At 41.7% G+C, this 25,899-nt stretch overlaps 1 long non-coding RNA gene across 1 annotated transcript; it reads left to right on the top strand.

The window, feature by feature from the left end:
- Window positions 1–21,397: 21,397 nt before the first annotated feature.
- On the top strand, window positions 21,398–22,553 carry LOC133780462 (uncharacterized). Its single transcript, XR_009869335.1, has 3 exons — window positions 21,398–21,547; window positions 22,099–22,217; window positions 22,308–22,553. It is a non-coding gene; the product is annotated as an uncharacterized LOC133780462 (long non-coding RNA).
- The last annotated feature ends 3,346 nt before the right edge of the window (window positions 22,554–25,899 follow it).

The following is a 25,899-nucleotide window of genomic DNA, read 5'->3' as shown; positions in this document are numbered from 1 at the left end:
TCAGTTCAACGTAAGCACTAATCCCTTCCTCTTATTTTCTTAATTACCTGTTGGCGAAGAACCGCGTCAACAGTTTGGTGCTTTCATTGAGAGCAAGTTAGATTGGTGCTGTCGCAAACATCAACTATGGTGACCACTCGATCCAGACACGGTAACGAGACGGAACAACATGATGGGCAGGAGGCTCATCATACCGCCATCCCCAGCGAAAAAATTCCTGAGGTCCATCAGCGGCCGGACAAGCAGCCGGTGGACCAATATGACACTGGAAGTTCGGCGCCCCGGCCACCTAATCCAAAACCAGGTTATTACACTGCGGTGAAGATGGAGAATGCTCAGCTGAGGAGCCAGCTAGCAACAGCTAATCAGCAGATCAAGGAGGTGTTGGCCCGACTACCCCCTCTTACAACCGACATTACCGTCAAAAAGAGGCAAGGCGAGACTCATAAGTCCCGCCGGGGTAATCGGTCCAGGCATAGCCGCTCGGACAGACCTCTGACAGCCAACTCTATTCCCTCATCGCACCGTCGAGAGGTAAACTTTGAAGAAATGCCTAGAGCCGAACAACAGCAGTACAGCCGTTCGGTCCGAACTTCAACTCCCAGCTCCCAACCAGCCTCGAGTGTGCCCAGGAGAGCTCGAGGAAATTCCAGAAGGAGATCCGGGGAGGGCTCACAGCATCAGGCCATCCCCACCAGCCGTCCTACGCCACGTCCAGATCACCAGGCGCGGGACCCTCAGGTTGGCAGGGCCGAAAGGCCCCCACCTAACATGATCCGCCCTGATGGAACCAGGATCGCATCCCCGGTCAGGCATCCTCCCTCTCCAATAAGATATCCATCTCCTCCTCGGCCCATCCGAGATATTCCAGCCTACGGAAGTAGCAGGAGAAACCCGCCATCTGCAGGGCCTTCCCGACGTAGCAGGGCGCCGAGAGAAGGCACGAATCCTCACCACCAAAGGCAAACTCCGAGCTTCTCTAACGGGAGCTACTGGACCGGCAGTCGCTGGAGCGACTTTTCTAGCAGAGACCTGCGCCAGCGTTTAAGCTCGGCATAAAGTCCTCAAACCACCTAGGGGGGCGACCTGCGAGATCGCCTTAACTCTCACAGAGGAGAGCTAGTAGGAGGCGGCAGCCATGCCCGCTCGGGGGGAGACCTGTCCGAAGTACGTAACGGCGGGAATGCCCCAAATAACCTATCTCAAGATAGGAGGGGCAATAACCCACCAAATATATACAATGGATCCGGAGCTGTTGAGCAGCCTCGGAATAACCAAGGAAATCAGGACAAAACCCTCGAACGCCTGGCTCAGATGGAGGAGCTAAGGAGGAAGCTCCTGTCGAAGAAAGAGAAAGATGAATATGATTCGGGGGATGAGATGGAGCTCTTCGCCCCCAGCATAGCAGCAATGGCTTACCCACCCGGTTTCCGTATGCCGCACCTGTCCAAGTTCAATGGAGACGGAGATCCGTCGGATTATCTAGGAATGTTCAACACCCTGATGATGGCCCACAACATTGGCCCCGAGCTGAGGTGTCTGATATTTCCCTCCACACTGACTGGACCAGCCAAGCAGTGGTTCAAGCAAAGCAAAAGACAATCAATCGGCTCCTGGAAGACTTTCTCAGCTGACTTCAAAAGGGCATTCCGAGCCTCCCAGGTTGCCCGCGTCAAGGCCGACTCTCTGGCTAACGTGCGGCAGTAGCCCGACGAGTCTCTGAAGGCTTACCTGAGCAGGTTCGCGAACGTCGCTGCTCGGGCCAGAGACGCAGATGACAGCTCCAAGCTCATGGCCCTGAGAACTGGAATCCTCGTCGGAGGGGAACTCTGGAAAGATATACAAAGGAAGGGAGTTAGCTCAGTAAACGAATTCCTTAACAGGGCCCAGGAATGGATCAACTTGGAGGAGGCCGAAGCCTCAGCTGCAGGTACCAGCCAGGTCCCTGAGCAGCCCGCTAGAGTGGGGATGGAGGTCGTGACAGCGACCCAGAACGTCACACAGAATAACCAGCTCGGTGGAAGCAAAAGAAAGGGGAATGGCGAGAACGGCCAGCACGGCCCAAAGAAGAATAAGCCCGTAAACAAGTTTAAGCCTGTCTACACGACTTATACAGAGCTCACCCACTCTAGGGAGAATATCTTCCTGGAAAATTCTACTCGTCTCCCCTGGAAGAGGCCGGAGCCGTTGAAGCACCAGAAGGGGAAGAGAGACACCTCCAAGTTTTGCCATTTTCACAATGATGTTGGCCACAATACCGATGATTGTAGGCATTTGAAAGATGAGATCGAGACTCTCATCCGAGCTGGCCCCTTGGCCCAATACGCGTGGAACAGGGTTCCAGCAAGTCGACCTACTCCGGAACTCCCGGTCAGTCAGCCCGGGTCTCGGGTAGATCAGGACGTCCCTCCTCCTGTGAGAGGAGGAGAGATATCCACTATATCTGGAGGTCCGCATATGGCCGACACAAGCAGGGGTGCCCAGAAGATTTATGTAAACGAACTCAAGGCACATAATGGAGTAGAGTTCATCCCGGAGCAGCGTCTGCCAAAGCAGCAGCGATTGGAGAGACAACCGATCATTTTTACAGAAGAAGATGCGGGCCATGTCCAGTTCCCTCATAACGACCCTCTGGTCGTAGTAGTTCAACTCGCTAATCGGAGAGTTAGGAGGGTGTTGATCGATAATGGGAGCTCGGTAAACCTTCTATTCCGGTCCACGCTGGAGAAGATGGGTTTGACTGTCGCCGAGCTGAAGGCGACCTCAATGATGTTGTATGATTTTTCGGGAGAAGGATCAGCGGCTATAGGGACTATCGAGCTAGTGATCACCCTAGGAGAAGGACCTCGGACAGTCTCCAAACTCCTCGAGTTCGTGGTCATCGACTGCTCCGCTGCATACAACGCAATTTTGGGACGACCCACGCTCATAGCCTTTGAGGCCGTCACTTCCATTCGCCACCTCGCGATGAAATTCCCTTCCTCCACGGGAATATGCACTGTCCATGGCGATTAGCTTGCTGCCAGGGAATGCTACAAAATTTCCATGAAGGGAAAATCGAAACCCGGGCAGCTAGCAATGGCCATCCAAGGTGGTGGAGAGGAATCTCAGGAACCGTTAGCTGATCCTGAGATTGAAAAACCTCAGAGCGCCAAAGGGGAAAATATCGTCTTAAGTGAGGATATTGACCCCCGAATAGGCGTGGACAGGTCCGAGCTCCAGGCTATTGAGGAGCTCGAGGAAATAAACATCGATCTGCAGAATCCTTCTAGGATGGTCAAGCTCGGGAAAAACCTCTGTAGCAAGAGGAAGGCGGAGCTGACTAAATTTCTGCAGGACAACCTGGATGTGTTTGCGTGGTCACATGAGGACATGGTGGGAATCAGCCCGAGTGTCATCATGCACACCCTTCATCTGGATAAAAGCGTTCCCTCAAGGGCCCAGAAGCAGAGGCGCCTTGGAACAACCCGGGCTGAAGCCTTAGAGGAAGAAGTAGCCCGGCTCAAGAAATGCGGCTTTATCCGTGAAGCTAAGTTTCCGATTTGGGTCGCCAACCCCGTGCTAGTCCCGAAGCCCAACGGGAAGTGGCGGACCTGCATCGACTTCTCCGACCTGAATAAAGCCTACCCCAAAGATTGTTTTCCATTGCCGAGGATTGACCAATTGGTGGATGCCATGGCGGGACACGAGCTCATGTCCTTTATGGATGCGTACTCAGGCTACAATCAGATCGGCATGAATCCGGCGGACCAGGAGCACACCAACTTCATGACCCCGACTAATGTTTATTATTACAAGGTCATGCCATTCGGGCTTAAGAACGCCGGTGCTACGTATCAAAGGTTAGTAAATAGAATGTTCGCAAACCAGATCGGGAAGAACATGGAAGTGTACGTTGATGACATGCTAGTCAAGTCAAAGACTGCCGATAACCATGTTTCCGACCTAGGAGAATGCTTCAAGATACTACGGGAGTATGGCATGAGGCTTAATCCGCAGAAGTGCACTTTTGGAGTCGCGTCGGGAGAATTCCTGGGTTTCATCGTCAATACCCGAGGAATCGAGGCAAACCCCGACAAGATCAGATCATTGCTCGAGCTTCCCTCACCCAGGTCGCGCAAAGATGTCCAAGGCCTGACAGGAAGGGTGGCAGCCCTCAATCGGTTTATTTCAAAATCCACCGATAAGTGCTTGCCATTCTACAACCTGCTCCGAGGAAATAAGAAGTTCGAATGGACAGAAGAGTGCGAAAGCGCTTTCCACGACCTGAAGGCACATCTAGTCGAGCCACCCGTATTATCCAAACCAAAAGCAGGAGAGCCTCTTTTTCTCTACCTAGCTGTCACAGAGGATGCAGCTAGTGCCGTATTGGTCCGAGAAGAAGACCGGGTTCAGAAACCTGTCTATTACATCAGCAAAAGACTTCTCGGAGCTGAATCCCGGTACCCGTTGATGGAGAAATTGGCGTTCTGACTCATCACGGCCTCTCGAAAGCTCAGGCCGTACTTCCAGTCCCACTCAGTACACGTCATAACCGATCAGCCTTTAAGACAGGTTTTGCAAAAACCTGAAGCATCGGGATGTCTGTTAAAGTGGGCTATCGAACTCGGTCAGTTCGAGATTTTGTACACCCCACGAACTGCCATAAAAAAGCCAGGCCCTGGCCGATTTTGTAGCAGAGTGCACAGGGTTCCGGGAGGATCCTGCAAACGACTCACCCCAGGTCACCTCGGCCCCGGCGTTGTGGAGGATCTTCATGGATGGTTCATCCAATGAGAATGGCTCTGGGGATGGAATCATTTTAATATCCCCCGAGGGACATAGATTCCATTTGGCACTGAGATTCGAATTCAAGGCCTCCAACAACGAGGCTGAATACGAAGCTTTGCTGGCCGGGCTAGGAATAGCCCAGGAGCGGAAGGCGAGCTTCGTCCAGTGCTTCAGTGACTCCCAGCTCGTGGTAAACCAGGTTCTGGGCGAATATCAGGCACGAGGACCCAAGATGGCTGCCTACCTGGCAAAGGTAAAAGTTGAGCTGTTTGCGTTTGGGCGAGGCTCAATTGAGCAGATACCTCGGGAATAGAACGCTAATGCAGATGCTCTTGCCAAGTTCGCCACTTCCGGAGAGACGGAAGCTCTACGGTTAGTTCTGGTAGAGTTCTTGGATAAACCAAGTATAGAAGAAGCCCGGGCGGAGGTCGAGATGATCGACGCTAGGCCGACCTGGATGACCCCATCCTTGAGTATCTCACCCAGGGGAAGCTACCTGAAGGACGTAATGATGTGCGACGAGTATTGTATCAAGCTCCCAGGTATACGATGGTGGACAGGGTGCTATACCTACGTGGGCACTCCCTACCTCTCCTGCGATGTGTTCTTCCAGGCGAGGCAAAGGCCATCCTACAGGAGGTGCATGAGGGTTTTTGCGGAGATCACACTGGGGGGCAAAGCTTGGCCGTAAAGTTCCTGAGACAAGGATATTACTGGCCCACTCTGTCCAAGGATTCAATCTCGTATGTCAAGAAGTGCGACAAGTGCCAGCGATTCACCACCGTTGCCCGAGCTCCCCCGATCGAGCTGAAGATGATCTCGTCCCCATGGCCATTTGCAGTTTGGGGAATCGACTTAGTTGTTGCCCTCCCCATAGGAAAAGGCGAGGTCCACTACGCTGTGGTAGCCATCGACTACTTTACGTAGTGGGCTGAGGCAGAACCTTTGGCAACGATAACTTCCAAAAAATTCCTCGACTTCGTGGTTAAAAGCATTATCTGTCAATTCAGGCTGCCCAAGAAAATTGTTTCCGACAATGGGACTCAGTTCGACAGCGACCTCTTCACCGAATTTTGCGAAAGGTACGGAATTGTGAAAAGTTTCTCCTCCGTGGCCTATCCTCAGGCGAATGGCCAGGTCAAGGCCGTCAACAAGACGTTAAAGGCGAGCCTCAAGAAGAGACTAGACGAAGCCAAGGGGGTCTAGCCAGAACAGCTCCCCCAGGTTCTCTGGGCATACCGGACCTCGCATCGGACTCCTACGGGTCATACTCCTTTCTCCCTGACCTTTGGGAGTGAGGCAGTCCTCCCTGTGGAGATTAAGGTACCTTCGCACCGAGTCCGGGCATACGACCAGGATTTCAACCACAAGCTACTTTGCACTTCCCTCGACTTGGTTGATGAAAGACGAGAAGATTCGCAACTCCAGCTCGCGCACAACCAGCAAAAAATCACTCGTTATTTCAACTCAAAGGTCAAAAAACGCGCCTTTAGCGTTGGCGACCTAGTCCTCAGAAGAGTTTTCCTAGCCGGAAAGGATCCCAAAGATGGAGTATTGGGACCAAACTGGGAAGGACCATATCAAGTCATCGAGGTCGTTAAAGAGGGAACTTATAAACTAGCTCGGCTTGATGGAGGGGCAATCCCACGAACTTGGAACGCCATCCATTTGAAGAGATATTATCAATGATTCCCTTGTAAGGCCTAAAAGGCCATTTATTATGTATTAAGCAATGAGAATTAACTTTTCATTTATGATTGTTCATGTTTACAAGTGTAATCTAAAGTAACCACGAAAGACCCTTTCCCAGTTACTTGGGGGGCATATGGTACCTGGATATAACCAGGTCGCCTTAAAAGGCTTAGAGGTTAATTCAAATTGATTGATCGTTGTTCTTCTTAAAGAGCACGAGATATTGATAAAAATTAACACGAACTAAGCCGTACCCTGGATATAACCAGGTCATAAAACTTAGAAGTTAACTTAAATCGATTGATCGTTGTTTTTCTTAAAGAGCACGAGATATTGATAAAAGTTAGCACGAACTAAGTTTTCAAATTAAGTCCCTGGATATAACCAGGTCATAAAACTTAAAAGCTAACTTAAATCGATTGATCGTTGTTTTTCTTAAAGAGCACGAGATATTGATAAAAGTTAGCACGAACTAAGTTTTCAAATTAAGTTCCTGGAAATAACCAGGTCATATAACTTAGAAGCTAACTTAAATCGATTGATCGTTGTTTTTCTTAAAAAGCACGAGATATTGACAAAAATTAACGCGAACTAAGTTTTTCAAAATAGTAACTAAAATGCGTAAAGACAAGGAAATAAATCAACTAAAAATAAAATTGATAGTTAGATTGTCTCGAGGTGGAAACACCTCATGCAAAAGTTACAACAACAAAAAAAGTAAATGATATTAAAGGAAGGGGTGCAAAAGAGGAAGGCCCTAAGCTCTGCCAGGCTGCCCCGTGGAGGTCGCCATCTCGCCCTCCTGCTCAGCAGCACCGGAGACTTCCCCGGTCTCGGAAGGTGCTTCTTTTTCGAGGCGAGCTTTAAACCCCTCCAGCAAGGGTTCCCAGACGTCCGCTCCCAAGAAGGAGAAGTCACCGTCCGGGTTGTAGACCCAGCTGTGATAGAGCATGTCCTCCATGGCGGTGCTAGAGGCTGCCTTCTCAGCTTCCAGGGAGGCCTTGGCCTCCTCGGCCCCGGCCTTCGCAGTGTCTAGCTCTGCCCGCACAGCGGCAAGGGCGGCTTTGGTTGCCTCGACCTCTTGAAGCTTGGGACGGGCTTCTTCCAGCTCAGCCCGCGCGGCCACCAAGGCATCCTTAACCTCCTGCAAGGAAGTCTGGTGGGTGGCCACAACCGCCTGGTGCTCGCCCCTCATATCCTTGAGCTGGGCCTTGGTCCTGGCTATGCTCCTATGAAGGGCCAAGGCGCTCTGCAAAAACGGAGAAGCAACTGCCTTAAGAAAAAGAGAAGGGAGAAAGGAAAAACAAAGCAAGGCATGCTAATCAAAGATCACAAAATGATAAGGTCAGCTTACCTAAGGGCCATGCCCAATGAAGATTACAGCACGCCCACCGGGCTCATCGTTTCGATGGCCCGTAGCTCCGTCTCTTTGAAACGGTAGAAGTGACTGACGGCGTAGTTCGCCGTCTCGTACACCATCCCCCTAAAGACATCTGGGATCTTCTCTAGATCTTGGGGGTCCACCTGGATGCGTACCTCGGAAGGCACAATCGCCGAAGTCCTGGGCTTCGCCCCTGTGCTCCGGACGAAGGTCGGAGCTCGCGGAGGGGGTGGGGGCATGCTCCCTCTTGCAGCAGGAGGTACTGTTTTCTCGACCTGGGTGGCTGGGTGCTGCTCTTTCTCCTTTGCAGGAGACTTGGTTGGGGTCCCGGTGGCTTTCTTCGCCATCCAGAGCTTCTTCATCTTGGGCCCTGAGGCCCCAGTTGGGGAGTTCCCCCCGGTGAACACAGCCCGCAAATTTTTTCCCCCGGACTGAGACATCTCCTCTGGAAAAACAAATATATGGTTAGTACACAAGTTAGCAGTCATGCAAAAACAAAAATAAGAGCAAAAGGGAAAAAATGCAAAATTCAAGTATATATATATGTACTAAAGGGAATCCTACCTCCCGAGCTAGAGGAAGAGTCTACGGTTACGACCATCGGCCCCGGAGCTTCTTCGGGGGAATCTAAGACAATCACTTCACGAGCTGGCTCGGGTTCTGGATCCGAGGCTGCTCAGGACTAGAATCTTCTACGTATTGCCTAAGTCCTGGAGCTACGGTACCCTCCTGGAGTGATGGCCATGACCGAAGGTTAGTCCCATACTCCTCGAATAGGACCGACCTAAAAGCTAGGGTGTTGTCTACAACTATGGTCCCCCTAGGGCGGCTACTTTTGTAGTCCAGCACGAGTTGGTCGACGCAGTGTAGCAGGGTTTCATCTAAGTCTGGGTCACTTCGATGGCGTTGGACGATCTGTCTGGGATTGAACCTAGCTAGCCGGGGGTCTGCAGTGGCCCTATCTAAGTTCCTAAACGTATAAGGGTTACCTTGGCCGGAGGGACCTGCAGCTGCTCCGGACCGGATCCTCTCCTCGTCCGTTCTTTGGGCGACCTCCAATGCCCGTTTCCTCGACCTCACGAGGGGCACCTCGTCCTCCTCATCTTCATCCCCCACGACCTCCTCCACGATGATAGGCCTCGTATCGCGGGCTGGGGGAAGCACTCGAGACCTCCTCAGGTTCAGAGTTTGGCCTGGGGAGATCAGCTTACAGGCCAGTATCGTCTCGTCTGTCACAAGCTGGCGATAGTCCTTTTCACTGGGGGGCAAGCCTGCCAGTGTCTCGTACTGGCTCCTGAGGATCACAGACTTCTCTGTCCTCGCGAAGATAGCTGCAGAATTAATCTAAGTCAGAAATGAATACAGGAGGAGCTAACCGATACTTAACTTATGAGCTAAGGTTGAAAGGCACTTGCGAGGATGGTTGAAGTAGTGCAGCTCGCAGTTTCGGAACCCCGTCGACATAAAGAATTGATCTTTGAAGTCGTTGGGGTGGCTGGGCAGCTCGATGACCGCAGCCGTGTTGGGGAACCGGTTAAATAATAAAACCCGTCACCTCGCCCCCGCTGCTCCGGGCTGGCCTTGAGGCAGAAGAAATACAGAATGTCCGTAGGAGTGGGGACCTCCCACTCCTGTTTCAAGAACTGGTATCTTAACCCCGCCAACAAACGGTAAGAGTTGGGGGGAGGGGGAGCTGGAATGGGGCCAACCTCACGTAGTTGAGGAAGTCGGCAAAGTACTGGTCCAACGGGAGAAAGGCCCCTGCCTTGAAATGTTCGTCGCTCTAGGCCGAGAACACCTCATCAAGCGGCGCGTAGCTCCGCTCACCTTCTAAGGGAGGTCGGGCAACCACGGTTCCCCTCCCCAGCTCGATGTTGTGGGAGAGGAATATTTTGTTTACCCTCGCCTGGTCAGTGATCTTCGAGACGATCCTCTCCGCCTCAAAGAATGCATCAGGGGCCACCTCGAGCTCCCGTTCCACTGCTGGCCCAAAGTTGGGGATTGGGGATTCAGCCATCACCTCCTTTCCTTTGTCTTGTCAGGAGGACGAGCTGCCTACAGGCTTCTTGGGAGCATTCTTCTTGGGTCCCATCTGGTCGCCTAGCGAACAAAAAGAAGAAATTTTAGAAAAGGAGACCTAAAAGGGAGGAGAATCTGAATATGTTTCTTTGACACGAGCTGAGGTAAGCCCAGCCCGTGGAGAGTGAGACCACGCGGTTCTATGAACACGCGCCTATGCTCCCAACAAATCACCGATTACTTGGAATTCGTGTGTCAGGAGGGTTAGGATAGAATTTTTCCTTGGAGGGAAAGTTCCAGTAGGCAAGAGAGGCAAAACTGCCTGTGAAGTGTGTCCCCTAAGCTACCCAGTTTTGCACCAAAAATACTGGATATTTTGAACAAGCCTACCAAAAATCCTACCCAGAAAATTTCCCCAGAAAACGCACCCTATAAACCATGTTCTTAAAAGGTTTCCTACCACAAACGATACACTAACCTAAAAGGCTTTTACCCTTCATGCCCACAAAAAACCAACAAAACCCTGCATGTGGCTACAGTAAATATTTACCTAAGCTACAGTGAAAAATAATTTCAAAACATGCACGGTCAGGAGACTTACTGAGTGTTTTGGTTGAGAAGAGGATGAAGGGATCGCCTGGGTTGGGGCTTCGTCGGAATAGTTGATTCCAAAGCTTCGAAGGAGTCCTTACACCTAAACTTCTTGAGTGCTGGGAATGGCAGTCGGAAAGAATAGAGTTTTTTCTTTTGAAAATGAAGAGAGAAGAAGAAGAAAATTTCTGAAAAATTTCAAATAAATGGGTGGCCCATGCGTAAGGTGGCCACCCCTTTTATATACGTGAAGGGCCACGTGAGGAGGACCGTTGGATTGCCCTAATGTGGGATCCAAGGCCCTCCACTCGAAAGACGAAACGACGGCTGAGTATAGGCTAGGCCATTAAATGCGGTTCTCAGAAGACGTACCGTCACCAACCACGATGTTCCACGTATTCGGCACATGCGTAGAATGTGGAATATGAAGAGTTCATGGGGAAGCCTAAAAGCCCCTACTGTGGCCCTATGCGACTTCGTGTACCACGAGCAGGGGCTTGGGGGGCAAGTGTACGCCTTGGTTTTCCCACGGGTTGTTAGCGATCTGAGATGCAGCCTAATCATGTCTACCACGTGGACATCCCCAAGACCGGAGCTGCCATAGAAAGATCCTACCTCCTCAGCTCGAGATAACCTAAGGGTTCGCCAAGATTAGACTGAGTTTGGACTTTGAAGGCCACAGGTCGAGGAAGGCATCCAGCTCGTGGTACGGGCTAGAGGTGGAGGCTGTGACCCCTTATAAAGTCAACCACGCAAGGTAAACGTGCATATATCAGACATCACGTGTCTGATATATCCCTGACTTCTCGGACACGCAGCATGAACGTGCGTATTCAGACACCCACGACTGGGTTGGGCCGTGCGGCCCATTATCCCTTTACCTATTGATTAGACCACACTTATGTGTCAGGTTTTAGGAATTAATCATGAATGTCACAGAGTTGACATGATAGGTAAGAAGGTCACGGGATGACCTTCTTACCAACTCCCAGGTGCCTTCTCCTATAAATATGGAGACCCTAGGAGTTACAAAGGGTTGGATTCTATTATGTAAAAAATACCCTGTAAAAGAATACCAAGCATACAGCAATAATATTGACTGGTGGAGTAGAAGGATTTTAACCTTTGAACCACCTAAAAACGTAGTTGTGTCACCAGCCCATTTTTAGAAAAAGATCATTCATCTATTTCGGTTCAACGTAAGCACTAATCCCTTCCTCTTATTTTCTTAATTACCTGTTGGCGAAGAACCGCGTCAACAAACACAGAGGTAAGGGATTAAAGCATGTTTTTATTTAACTTTCTTTGTTTTTTTAGAGTTTTGGGAATTGGAACCTGGGTGATTGAATTTAGGCTATGATGAGGCTTTCTGTTGGATTTCTGGATGTTAAAACTAGTTATGTTGTTTGGATATGAGTCCTAGGCGAAATTCTAGGATTAAGGCTTCGAATTGGTAACTTTCAGGGAGGTTAGCTCGTAAAATGCATGGGAAATCTGGGTTTAGAGACTCGAGTCGTGGCCCTGTACTTCAGGCGCCGCGACCCGTGTGTGTCGAAGAGGCTGAAAAGCCTCTGTTTGCCTAGGCACGTCGCTGCGCAAGGTATAGCACAACACGGCCCGTGTCCCTTAGCTAAGAGGCATTTTGTCTCTTACTAGGGCGTGCCACAACCCTTAAGGGGCTGGGTCGCGGCTCAAATGAAAATATTGGTTGTTTGAAGGATTTTAGCTCGAGAACTCAAATGTTAAGGCTTGGGGAGGATTTTACTACCCGGATTGGTAGAATCCAAGGTCCCGGAGGCTAGATTTATATTACGAAGTTATTTATTTGATTAGAATTTGATGGATGGTTATTATGAATATGTTGTGACTAGGTTTTCAACGAGGCTCGGGTTATGGGACTGTGCTCATGATCGCGGTGCTCATATAGCTCGGGACACAGGTAAGAAAATTGTTGTACCCGTAGAGCAGGGTGTGACCCTAATGTTTATGTTCAATATGTGTTTAATTATATGTTTATATTGTGCTATGTGATGCATATTTGTGAGTGAACGGCGAAGGCTGGGAACGGCAAGGCCGAGAACGGCAAGGCCGAGAACGGCAAGAATTTGAATACGGAAAGGGGTCGGGATCGACGTTGAGCACGCTGAGTGAAGGCCGCTAAGTCAAGACCATCCTAGGGTGCTGGAGCCACCCTCTCAGTGAAGACCGTGAACCCAGGGCCTGGTAAGCACCTGCGACGGCGCTGGCCGCTATATGTTTAGCCGTTGGCTGTTTGTTATATATTGTGGATTGTCATATATATGTTTTGTGTTGAGTTTTCTTGCTAGGCTATGACTCACGGGCACTTTATGGCACAGGTAAGGGCAAAGGAAAGGTTGACCAACCATGAGTACGGAGAGCGTGGAGCGACGGGTACATGTTCGACCTGCCTAGCCGCCACGGCTAAGGTTATTTTTGGGAAAATGTATTGTAACAGTTGTTTTGTCGCCTAGGTTGACCGTGTGTATATTTTGATATTTATTATATTTTCTAAACAATAGTTTGGGATCCCAACTCTAAAACTTTCTAAGATTTCAATGAATAACCAAATATTTTATACTTAATGTATTTAAACGACTTTTGTTTCAGTTTAGTCATACTTTTAACCTAAAACCTCGATTAGCGAGCTAATGGCACATTTTTAACTCACTTAGTAATGGCTCTAAGGAAGTAGGACATTACAACTTGGTATCAGAGCGAGCCAATGTTTATGGTTCCTGGAGATTGACTGAACATGTACGCTCACTGCCAGTGACAAGCTCGACTTAGGGTTGGTTGGTAATTATTTAATTATATGCTTAATTGCTTGTTAAGTGCCATGTTTGTCTGAGTATTTATATAGAGCATGATGAATGAGTTTGTATATGCATGATGCTAGGGCATGGCCCCCTTGATTGTTGTATGCTGCTTGTGATATGTGGATTTTTTGGTTGTGATTGGTTGATGAATTTGGGAGGTGGTTTTGGATGTTGTTATCATGCCTGATAAGCAGCGTCATTGATTGCAGGCGTATTGTGGTAATGCCTCGGTGATCAATCAGACTCCTCGACAATAGGGCTGAGGATGACAACCAGGGTCAGGACCCTCCACCTGCCTCACCAAATTGGTAACAATTATTTGTCAAGATGGAAGCTAGACTTCACCGAACTGAAGAAGAGCTTCGACAGTTGAGGCAACAAGCCTCTCCTTGGGACATTGGGTTACAAGTTCCACAGGCTGTGGCACCAGTGCCAACCCAGCCCTTTGTGGAGAATAGAAGGGAACCTTTGTATGAGAGGTTCAGGAAGCAGCATCCTCCCACCTTCGAGGGTGGTCCAAACCCAATGTGGGCAGAGTAGTGGATGAACATGATTTCTTCCATCTTGGATTTCATGAGGGTGGAAGAGAATGAGAGAGTAGCTTGCACCAGCTACATGTTGAGAGAAGATACTCGCATCTGGTGGGATGTAGTGTCTCAGAGAGAGAACATTGCAGTTATGACCTGGGAAGAGTTTAGAAACATTTTTAATGAAAAATATTATAGTGTCGCAGTTCGAGCTGCGAAGGTAGATGAGTTTACCAACCTGACTCAGAACCAGATGACGGTTACTGAGTATACTTTGAAGTTTGATCGGTTAGTGAAGTTTGCGCCGAATTTCATGTCGACTATCATGGCACGAAGAGATTGGTTTGTACGGGGATTGAATGTCATGATCTCACGTGACGTCAAGATAACTTTGGATCTCGGGACTATCACTTATGCACATGTAGTGGACAAGGCCCTTACAACTGAGGGGGTCGAGGATCAGATATGGAGAGAGGGCGCTTCTAGCCACGATGCTCGAAGGATGGTGCCTTATTTTATTGGATCTAGCCGGGGTAGTGGCCCCAGTGAGCAGAAGAGAAAGGCCCCAGACTCTTTTGTTCCTCCTGGCTTGGATAAGAGGGTACAAGGTGCTTTTAGTGGCCGTTCGGGCGGGGGAGACAACTGGAGGAGTTTCCCAATGTGTCCTTGGTGCAGACGATGACATCAGGGAGAGTACAGGATCAGGGCCTGCTTTACTTGTGAGAGCATCAATTATTTTAGGAAGGACTGCCCACAAGCCAGGAAGGAAGAGCTGAAACAGAGCGATAGTCTCACTCCTGCCAGAGTATTTACCTTGAACCAGACTGAGGCTGAGGCTAGCCCCTCGGTCGTGAAAAATCATATTTCTAGTGCTAGTTCTTCTTTTACTCCATTGATTGATTGATAGACTACCCATTCATTTGTTTCTACTAGAGTGATAGATCGGCTGCGCAGACCTAGTAATTTGTATGCTAGGGGATTTTAGACTTTGTTGCCGACTGGGGAACTGGTAGTCTCTAGGAGATGGGTTAGAGCATTGTCAGTAGAGATAGACAGTAGGGAATTTTATGTGGATATGATCGAGCTAGCAATGGATGACTTTTATCTAATCCTAGGGATGGATTGGTTATCGAAATATGGGGCGACGATTGACTGCGAGCGCATGATGGTGACCTTTGAATCGGAAGGGGAGGTACCTTTTGTATTCGTGGGGACAGTGAATGGACCGCGAGTACCTATGATTTCAACATTGAAGGCTAGAGACCTGATGCAGGAGGGTTGCATAGGATTCTTAACAAACATTGTGGATACCTCCAGAGTAGTGTTGGTTGGACCAGGTGAGACCAGATTAGTATGTGAGTTTCTTGATTTATTTCCCATAGATTTTCCAGGGTTGCCGCCACACCGAGAGATTGATTTTTTCATACAGGTGGCACCAGGGCGGAGCCAGTATCTAGGACACCTTATAGAATGGCTCTGGTAGATTTGAAGGAATTGAAGATTTAGTTGCAAGAGTTACTGGATTTGGGATTCATCAGACCGAGTTTTTCGCCATGGGGTGCTCCAGTATTGTTCGTTAAGAAGAATAATGGATCCTTAAGGATGTGTATTGACTATAGAGAGTTGAACAAGTTAACCATTAAGAACAAGACATCATTTTCTCTGCGGTTATGTTAAATAAATCGCAGAGAAAGAATATATTTCTCTGCGATTTATTTAAAATAACCGCAGAGAATTTTTTTTTAATTATTTTTGGGCGTGTTTCAATATATTTTCAATTCAAATTATATAATATACCTAATTTTATTAATTATTATTATATTCTTGATTTTTTTTAATAATATAAAAAACCTAATTTGATAAATTATAATCTAATTAAAAGATAACATATAACATATTATTATATACATTCACATATAATTTCTAATTAAAAGATAACATTTTACATATATATATAGGTAGTTTGTATATACATACATAAGAACATACAAATACAATTGAACATATAAGTCAAGTTAGCAAGTTACACATATGAAAATTTAGACTTCATAAATGACATTAATCTTGCTAACCAATCACTTTGTAGTGGGAGTAGATCGTCATTGACATTGTATTCATTTTTGTCAAACCACTACAAAATTGAAAAGTTAATATAGATTAGATTATTAAATATTATATCTAGTTTTCTTAAGCAAGAAAGAGTATAAAATATAACATACTTTCTTATTGATAACTTCTACCAGATTCGGTGCATTTATAAGATCATAAATGTATCTTAGTACATAAAAACTGCATTCATGACTTTTGAGTTGTTTTGGGCAAGAACGTATCAACAATTTTGTAAATTTGTCAATGTATTCATTTTCCAAACATTGTGCGTATGCTTAACAAAAATTAAAATTAATTAACTACATATTATACTCTCAACTCTTAAAAATTAACAGTGCATACATGAAAATTGAAAAACTTACTTTTCCATAACCTCCTTCATTATTGGTGGAGATTTATGATTTTTCAAAGGGTCCAAAATTATGGTTATCTCCCGCATCATCACGAGCACCAACATCCAATATCGACTAAAATAATAATAAATTATAATTATTATAAGATTAAAAGTCAAACATAGTAGTGATAATATTTAAGTAGTTCGTTCTTACTCAACAATCCAAGGAATGAAATATATTTGGCTTCGCCTATCCATAGTCATCATCCATTTGGCTATAAGATCCACCATATTATTTTTCCTTTCATCATTGCCAATAGAAAGATGTTCGGTGTCAAAAAATTTGTATAGCTGTCGTGAATTTGGGTGCATGCTTTCCCAAATGCATCTGTAGAATCGATCATGCATATTACATATTAAAAAAAAATCAATCAATAAATTAATAACATTTTCAATTAATATTATAAAAAAAAATTGGGCAGAGTTTCCTCTGTTCTATAGCATATAAAAAATTATTAGTGCCTATAAATTCAATTCAAACAAAACATACAACAAACAACATGCATAATTTCCTCCATAAACCACCGCAACACACATAATTCACAGAATCGACTTCATTGTGATACACATGTTCTCAACCTTTTGTTATCTCTGCAGCACACAGTTTCATCCCAGAACCTACTTCACTACGGATGAATATCAAATATATTCAAACTCCTCTAATAGTTTGTTATCACATAACATATTGAGTTCAAGTTGAGTTGATACATACCTCATACCAAATAACATAGTTGAGGATCTAATATTATCCATGGAGGATGCTTGATAAACATCTTCCGATGTGATGAAGATAGTCCCACGATCTCTTATAAACTCCGGGTCAATGAGAACTTTTACAACCCCATCTATTCCTTTAATGGAATAGTACTCCTTCACTATAAATTTTAGACTAAAATCAATTATGTCCCATTAGTCATCAGTTAACCAATTTGAAGGTTCTGATTGAGATCTTTCAACAGGGATAACTATATGAGATCCAACTGATGATAAATGTGGGCTTAATGAAAGGGATTTGCGTTTAGATGTCGATGGGTCCTACATATTATCATTTAACATATATATTGTAAAGAACGCCCTAAGCTAATACTTATAAAACATTCGCATATCAAAGTTTGTAAAAGAATACCACTCATTATCAAAGTTTCAGTGGGGACTTGCTTAAAACCATGCAAGTTGGCGCCATTAGTTTTAAAAGAGAACATAAATTTTTATGCAAAGTTTAAAAGAAACAAAATAAAATAACTGAGTCCCACTGATAATTTAGGAAAGTCTCTTAAACAAAACATAATTTAAATGGCGTTCTACGATGATCGTTTTTCCGTCCATAGGATTACCCCACGCCATACACCCCATGATGAAAGAACTCCTCACGTCACCACGCGTGCCATAAAGAAATCCTATTTGCTACCTGGAAGGAAAGTAAGGGAGTGAGCTAAAAGCCCAGTAAGGAAGTACAAACAAATAAGCAAGTAAGAATACAACAAATACAAACACTAACGTTCATTTAAAACATCATGGCATATCATAACATTATCGTAACATATCATCATAGCATATCATAACGTTATCGTAACATATCATAACGTAATCGTAACATATCATCATATCACATTCATACAGCATACATGATGAGCATGGATCGCTAGTTGTCCATGTCACCATATGAGGTAAACAGGAGATCTCTGGTCCTTGAATAACCTCGGCGCGTTCGCCCTAGGAGTTACGTCTCAATGTCCTTAGTAACTCGTTCGATGTATCTAACATCGTAATCTGCTTGATGTATCTAACATCGTATTCTGTTTGATGTATCTAACATCGTAACTGGTTTGATGTATCTAACATACATACACATATCACATTCAACATATCATCACGTTATGACATTCATAATTCATAACAATTCATTCATACAACAGTCTTACCATTCATAGCATAAAATCATAGAATCTATCTAACTTCCTTACCTCAGGTCCAAGCTAAGAAATTTCACAATCTTTCAACGAGCCTATATCATAATCAAAATAACATTTCTTAGGTTCATAAAATTACTATTTTGCCCTTCCATACAACTCATGTGTGCATGGGCCATGCACACATAATAACAGTTACACAAAATATGCAATTATTCTTAACTACTCATAAAGCCATAAAAGAATAATGCTCGTTTTACCCATTTTACATGCATGATCGTTTTATAAAAACCACATAGTTGAATAATAAACATAATTTTGGACGTAAAAGTGGAGTTGCATGTAACATGCATACGTGGGAACATTGCGTAATAGAGACGTTTTCAAAAACGATAATTCTACATTTCTTACTTTTATTATTTTAAAATCAATAGACATATAACATGCTTTATTTTTCTTAAAATTTCTAAGTTGATTAAATTTCTCAAAACATTATTTTATTTTATAAAATTATTTTATTTTAGCTTAAAAATAAAATATGTGACATTTTCATTTATTAATCTCAAATTACAAAGAATTAACCAAAAAGCTTGGATTTAATTAAAATACCTATTTTTAATATGTTTCTTTAGAAAAATAAATTTTATCATTGTGTTACATAAATGATGTGAAAAAAAAATATTTTTAAGTGTGGAAAATATATTTTTATTTAAATTATTTAAGACTTAGTTTTATGTAACAAAAAATTCATATGTGACATTAAATAACAATTTTTAACCTTTTTTAAAACAAACTTTCAGCCACCATTTATTTTCTTCAAAAATCACAAATAAATAGAATCTAAATATTTTTCTCAATCAAAACAAAGGAAAAATCATAACTTATCAAAATATGTATTCATACCATTAAAAATACAATTTTTCAATATTACCATAACTTAGGAAAATAATTTGTTCCAAGAACTCATCAAATTCATTTTAGTGAAACTCACTTCATAGTTTCTTACAAAAATTCCAGCAACTATTTTTATCATTAAAAATCACCATATTCAATTTAAAAGCTCATATTTTCTCAAAAATTCAATAAAAATTCTGTAGGTAATTATTTGAGTAAAATATCATTTTAATGGGACTTAAAATCCCCTTTTTAATTTCATAAAATTAACATAACATCAAGGACATTACTTATGCATGCAAATCATCTTTTTATCAAACTTTTACCAAATTATTTACAAAATCAGCAAGCTTAATTTCTTATGAGATTCATCTTTTATCCCAAAAATTTCACATAAAATCATACATGTCCAAAATCTCATCATACTTTTATTATATACATGATTCTAAGAATATTACTAACATATTCACATGAAATCTTATAAAACCAATTTTTTTCTATTCCATTGAATCTACACATGAAATCCAACAACAATAACAATGGCAATAACATACATAAATTCATAACACCATATCTCATGAACATGCCTTATAACAATCCTAACATATTTCTAAAATCATCATTTACCATTTTACATAAATCAATGATTAAAAAGATAACCATAGCAATATAAACATAACATATATCCTCATTATAAACCCTATCAAATCAATTCCCTCAATCATACCCATGAACCCCTTTTAAACAATTCATATTCTAAAAAATATACAAATCATAATCATCAATCCTACAATAATCAACCATTAGCATCACCATCAAAAACCTCAAAGACAAACCCATCAAAACCAATATATAGGCTAAGAAAGACCATTACCTCTCTTGATTGTTGAATCAAGAACACTCTAGCAAGAAAACCTTGTCACCTATAGAGGATTTTCAAATACCATACATCCAAAATAACAAAGCTTAGAATCAAAATGAAGAAAGAAAAAGTCTTAAAGAAATCATGAACAAATGTTACCTCTAGTTCTTTACACAATGGAACAACCCTTGTTCTTGTCCTCCTTCCCCACATTACTCTCCCTATACAACTATATGGGCTGGTGGCTTGGTGTGATGAAAAGGAATAACAACTTTTCTTTCTTTTCTACTTATCACTACAACAAATTTGACATACAATGACTCCCTACAATGTCTTACACCATTGGTGTAAGACATTAAAACTTATCAGGGGTTTTAAATGTCTAATGGTGTAAGACATTGAAAGTTTTTATTAATGACTACAATTGGAAGACATTAAAAATGGTGGAAGACGTTGGAAATAGGTTGAGAAGTGGCCAGGGGGACATCTAATGTCTCCCACTGGGAGACGTGGGACACGTGGCACGTCTCCCACTGGGAGACATTGAATGTATAGAGGGGTACATCCAACGTCTCCCACTGGGAGACGTGGGACACGTGGCACGTCTCCCACTGGGAGACATTGAATGTATAGAGGGGTACATCCAACGTCTCCCACTGGGAGACGTGGGACACGTGGCACGTCTCCCAATGGGAGACGTTGGATGTACCCCTCTATACATTCAATGTCTCCCAGTGGGAGACGTGCCACGTGTCCCACGTCTCCCAATGGGAGACGTTGGATGTCCCCTTGGCCATTTAATGAATTTTGGGTCTTCTTCTTCCTCATAACACCAAACAGAGAGAGCACACCAAACAGAGAGCACGAAAGGGGTTGCGATTTTAGGGTTTTCAAGGCTAGTTTTTTGAAATTTTTATGAATTTTAGTTAATTATTTTGATAAAAAATCATAGGTTTAGTATTAGGATGAGTAATATACATGATTTTGTGTTAATTTTACATTTTTATGCATTTTTTTCTATACATTGTTAGATTTATTTGTTTTTCCATGGAGGTTTTTTTTATAGATTTAAGATTTCATAGTTTTTTTTTAATTTAACCTATCACATTGTATATATTTCATTATAATATATATGTTCATGATTTTTTTTAATTTTTATCATTATTTATTTCGACATTTAGATATATTTTTGTATGTATATTTAAACTTTTTTTTTTTAAATTCTAACTATTTTGTTATATATATAGTTATTATGTTAAAATAAATTTATTAAATAATTTTAAAAATATAAATATATGCAAAAATTTATGTTTTTGTTGATTATTGAGATTTTAGGTTATGAAATTTTTTATTGATTTTTTGTTTAGGTTATAATTAGTGGCTCATTGGAGTTTTTTTTTTATTTGTTTACCAATCAATTACTTATTAGGAATTTAGTGATATTTGTTTAGTAATGTTTAACATATTAATTAATTTAATTTCGTAGGTTGTGATTTTAGTGGTGAGATTTTAGAGAGTACTTTGCATCAAAACTTCTATATCTATCAATCACACATTTGAGGTAATTAAGTTTCTAAAATTATAATAATAAGTTATATATTGCTAGATATTTAGTGATATTTTATTTATTAATTTATTTATATTGGTTTGTGGATTTAATAGCGAATTCGATTACTACTTGAAGTAATTTTGCTAGCTTTTGAATTATTAATTGCAAGAGGTAAATATATATTCTCTTACTTCTACTTTTAATATTATTAAACAAATGTTAGAAGAGTTTGAATATCTTAAATATTCATCCATAGTGAAGTAGGTTCTGAGATTAAAATTGTGTGCTGCGGTGATAACGGAAGGTTGAGAACTTGTGTGTATTAGTGAAGTAGGTTCTGAGAAATTTGACTGTGTGCTGCGGAGCTATAAGGAAGAAACTTATTGTATGTTGTTTGAATTGTTTGTTTTGCTATTCACATGTAGATGGTTAGGTCACTATTATAGGGGAAATGCTGCCCGATTTTATCTAGGATAATAAACAATTAATTTTATATAGGCATTCTATAAGGAAGAAACTTATTGTATGTTGTTTGAATTGTTTGTTTTGTTATTCACATGCAGATGGTTATGTCACTATTATAGGGGAAATGCTGCCCGATATTATTTAGGATAATAAACGATTAGTTGAGAACGGGCATTACTTGATTGAACATGCAAGTCCCAGGCATTACTTGAGAACGGTATTATTAATTAAAATTTACAAATTATTTTTGAAACTATAAATGTAATCAAATAATTAATTAATATATTTTACTTTATATTTCTTGCAGCTAACAAGCACATCATATACAGAGGCACAAATTGATGAGTTGCGACAAGAATGGGCGACATATATGTTGCCGATAATCCAAAGTTACCGACCTCGTTGATAGGTTTTTTTTTAATTTTTTAACTCTTTCTTCATACACAATGCAATATTTGTTCATTTTGAATATTTCTAACAAATATTGTATTTCTTGTATATATCTAACAAATATATTTTTTTATTTCAATTTAAATTAATATTATTTCAATTTAATTAATTTAAATTTAGATTAAACTAATTTCAATTTAATTAATATTATTTCAATTTAATTAATTATTAAATTAATTTCAATTTAGATTAAAATAATTTCAATTTAAATTAAAATAATTTCAATTTAAATTAATATTATTTCAATTTAATTAATTATTAAATCAAATTAAAATAATATTAATTATAAATTTATTTAATTTATTTTTTTTAAATGTGGGAGACTTTCAATGTCTCCCATTGGGAGAGGTGGGAGACTTCCCACGTCTCCCAATGGGAGAGGTGGAAAGTCAAATGTTGACTTTCCACCTCTCCCATTGGGAGACGTGGGAAGTGACTCACCTCTCCCAATGGGAGACATGGGATGTCTCCTAGGGACTTCCCACGTCTCCCATTGGGAGAGGTGAGTCACTTCCCACGTCTCCCAATGGGAGAGGTGGAAAGTCAACGTTTGACTTTCCACCTCTCCCAGTGGGAGACGTGGGAAGTGAGGCACGTCTCCCAATGGGAGACGTGGGATATATACCTACAATGACCCTAGCAACAACGTCTCACTAAGTGGGAGACATTGTAGACTTCCAATATCTCACAATTAAAGTCATAAAACCTCTATTTTGTTGTAGTGTATAATGGGTTGGCCAAATACTCTAGGGTGGAATGATCTATAGTTTCCTATTCTCTTCTTTTATAATTGTCTTGATAAATTCCTATATCATTTCATAAATAATAATAACTAAAAAAATGGGTCTTTTCCTTATTTCTTTTCACACCTCATAAAGGAAACTTCTTACAATACCTATTTGACCACAACACCACACATACACGGCAAAGGCAAATCAAAATGAAAGAAAAGAATTCAAGTAATTCCTAATATTTCACATAATAATTATACCAAATAAAATAACACCCAATCAATCAAATGTAATTTTCATACAACTATCAATCAATCAAATATAAATTACACAATTGATATTAATAAATCAAATATAAACCAAACCCGTTTAGGAAAAGAGAAATTATTGCCTTCCAATTTGCCTTACACGCCCACCATCTTTCCTTTTCTTTTATTTATTTTATTTTATTTTTCCATCATGTTAATTAACTAAAATAAATCTAATAAAGGAATAAAAGTGTGTAGAAAATCTACACATGTGCATCTTATTACCATAAACTTGCACACACTAAATCACTAGAGTGCATCACTATCTACCATGCACCTTAGTACATTCAACCAAATCCCACATAATCACATCAATTGTCACACTTATATAAAATATAACACTAATAGTAAAATAAACATGTTACACAATTATTCACTAATTAAATTAATTAACCAAACAAACAATTAACAAATTTAAATTCAAAAGATTATACCAAACAATTCTAACAATTAAACAAACAATCAAATAAAACAAACAACAACTAAATAAAATAAACAACATTTAAATAAAACAATTCATCACACTTAGCATTTAAATAAAATAAATCACAAAATTTAAATAATCTAAATTTTTTTTTTTGGTGCACTACATATATACAATGTACCCATGTAAAAATAAAATTTAAACATCTGAGATAATAATTTTATACCCAACCAGCCACAATTAAATTTTTTGGCCAACTCAGGAATGTGTCTTGTGCGTCCCCAACATATCGTATGTTACCAAAGGGAATAGGGATCTCAGTTTCTTCTTGTAAGACATCTATAGGCCAAACCCTCGCAACTGAGTTAACAAGTATAACTCCATGGATGGTAATTTGACTACCCATGTTTGGTACAATGATAACACCCTTAGCCACTACATTGTCAATATTGTCGGAACACAATTGCACTTCATAGCTCGACGGTGGCAGGAACTCATAAATTGATCGATCATCTTCATCAAAAGGATTCACTGTGGTTTGGTGGATAGGTTGATAGAATTCACCAATAGGATAGTCTTCGGTTTGTGGGACATGTGAATATCCTTGATGAAAATGATCCCTTGCGTAGACTTCATCATTTGGATTCTCATAGCATTGCCCTTCGTTATCGTTTGGATTCTCATAGTATTGTCCTTCATCATAGTATTTCCACTCATCGTTTTCCTCATTGTATCCCTCATTTTGAGCTAATTCCACTTTTGTTGTAGATTTATGTCTCTTTAGCTCTTCAATCTCAGCTTTTAGTCGAGTAATCTCCTTGTTTGCAGTCATTTTCTTTGGTTTTTTTCCAAAAATTTTGGACACGGTCGCAGTGAGCCTACAAAATAATCAATCAAGTCAATCAATAAATCAAGCTAAATAATTCTTTAAAGAAAACAACTATTATAAAGTATCATACTCAGCAGCTCAGCACGACTTAGGTGTTTTGGTGTCCCTAATGCTTGAGTCAAGATGTCATCTCGACCCTGAGCTGTAATTTCTCCACGACTTAATTTTTCTTTGACCTCCTCCTATTCAAGATATTGTTTGGTCAAATTAGTTTATATAAATTAAACCAATATGTTAATTATAAAACTGTAGAACACTTACAATCTTATTGGCAATCTGTCAGTCCAACTTTGTCACAAGACCTTTATTTTTTCCACGCGATCTAAGCCAAACTTGATACCGGTCCAGATTTTGAATACCTCGTTCTCTTTTCTACAACATACAAGATAATTATAGTTATATATTGCGATAATATCAACTATTATTTAATCTTTAATATTATTTACACTTACCAAATCTTCTTTTATATTAGTCATTCCTCTACGAGATGTTCGATGTAACGTCTTGGTTACTCCAAGACTGTTACTATGAACTTTGAACCGTGCTTAACTCGCTAATCGAGTCATTTGGTTATAAATGTGCATCTAGGTGTCATTAATAGGCTAAGGTGAAAAACTCGATCAAAAGGAAATGATATATTTTATTTAAAACATAAAACTGTACATGGGCCCATAAAAGCGTTTACAAGTTATTTACAATCTAAAATGGTCATTATAGTGTAAAAATTACAACCCGCCAACCTAAGCGGAAAAATATAGGGTTAACCCCTAGTTCCTCTAAGAAACACCTTGGTCATGGTGGTCAAACGGTCGCATATGTACACATCGCCACTTAGGCTCTCCACTCAAGGCTGGGTGAGCTTTTCTTTCCCTCTACCTGCACCACATAGCACTCGTGAGCCAAGGCTCAGCAAGAAAACTCATTACTGCATGTATACAATATCAATTGATGATTATGATAATCATACTGGGCTTATAGCCCTAAATAGATAATGTTAAGATTCTAATAATCATGCTGGGGCTTGCAGCCCAATCAGATAAGTGACTATCAAATCATACTTTGAATAGATGACTAATAAGTCTATCTCTAGGGATTTA

Source organism: Humulus lupulus, chromosome 5 (genome assembly GCF_963169125.1).
Source record: "Humulus lupulus chromosome 5, drHumLupu1.1, whole genome shotgun sequence".
In the NCBI taxonomy this organism is placed as follows: domain Eukaryota; kingdom Viridiplantae; phylum Streptophyta; class Magnoliopsida; order Rosales; family Cannabaceae; genus Humulus; species Humulus lupulus.
Note: the sequence above shows the minus strand (reverse complement) of the source record. Positions and strands in the feature narration are given on the sequence as shown.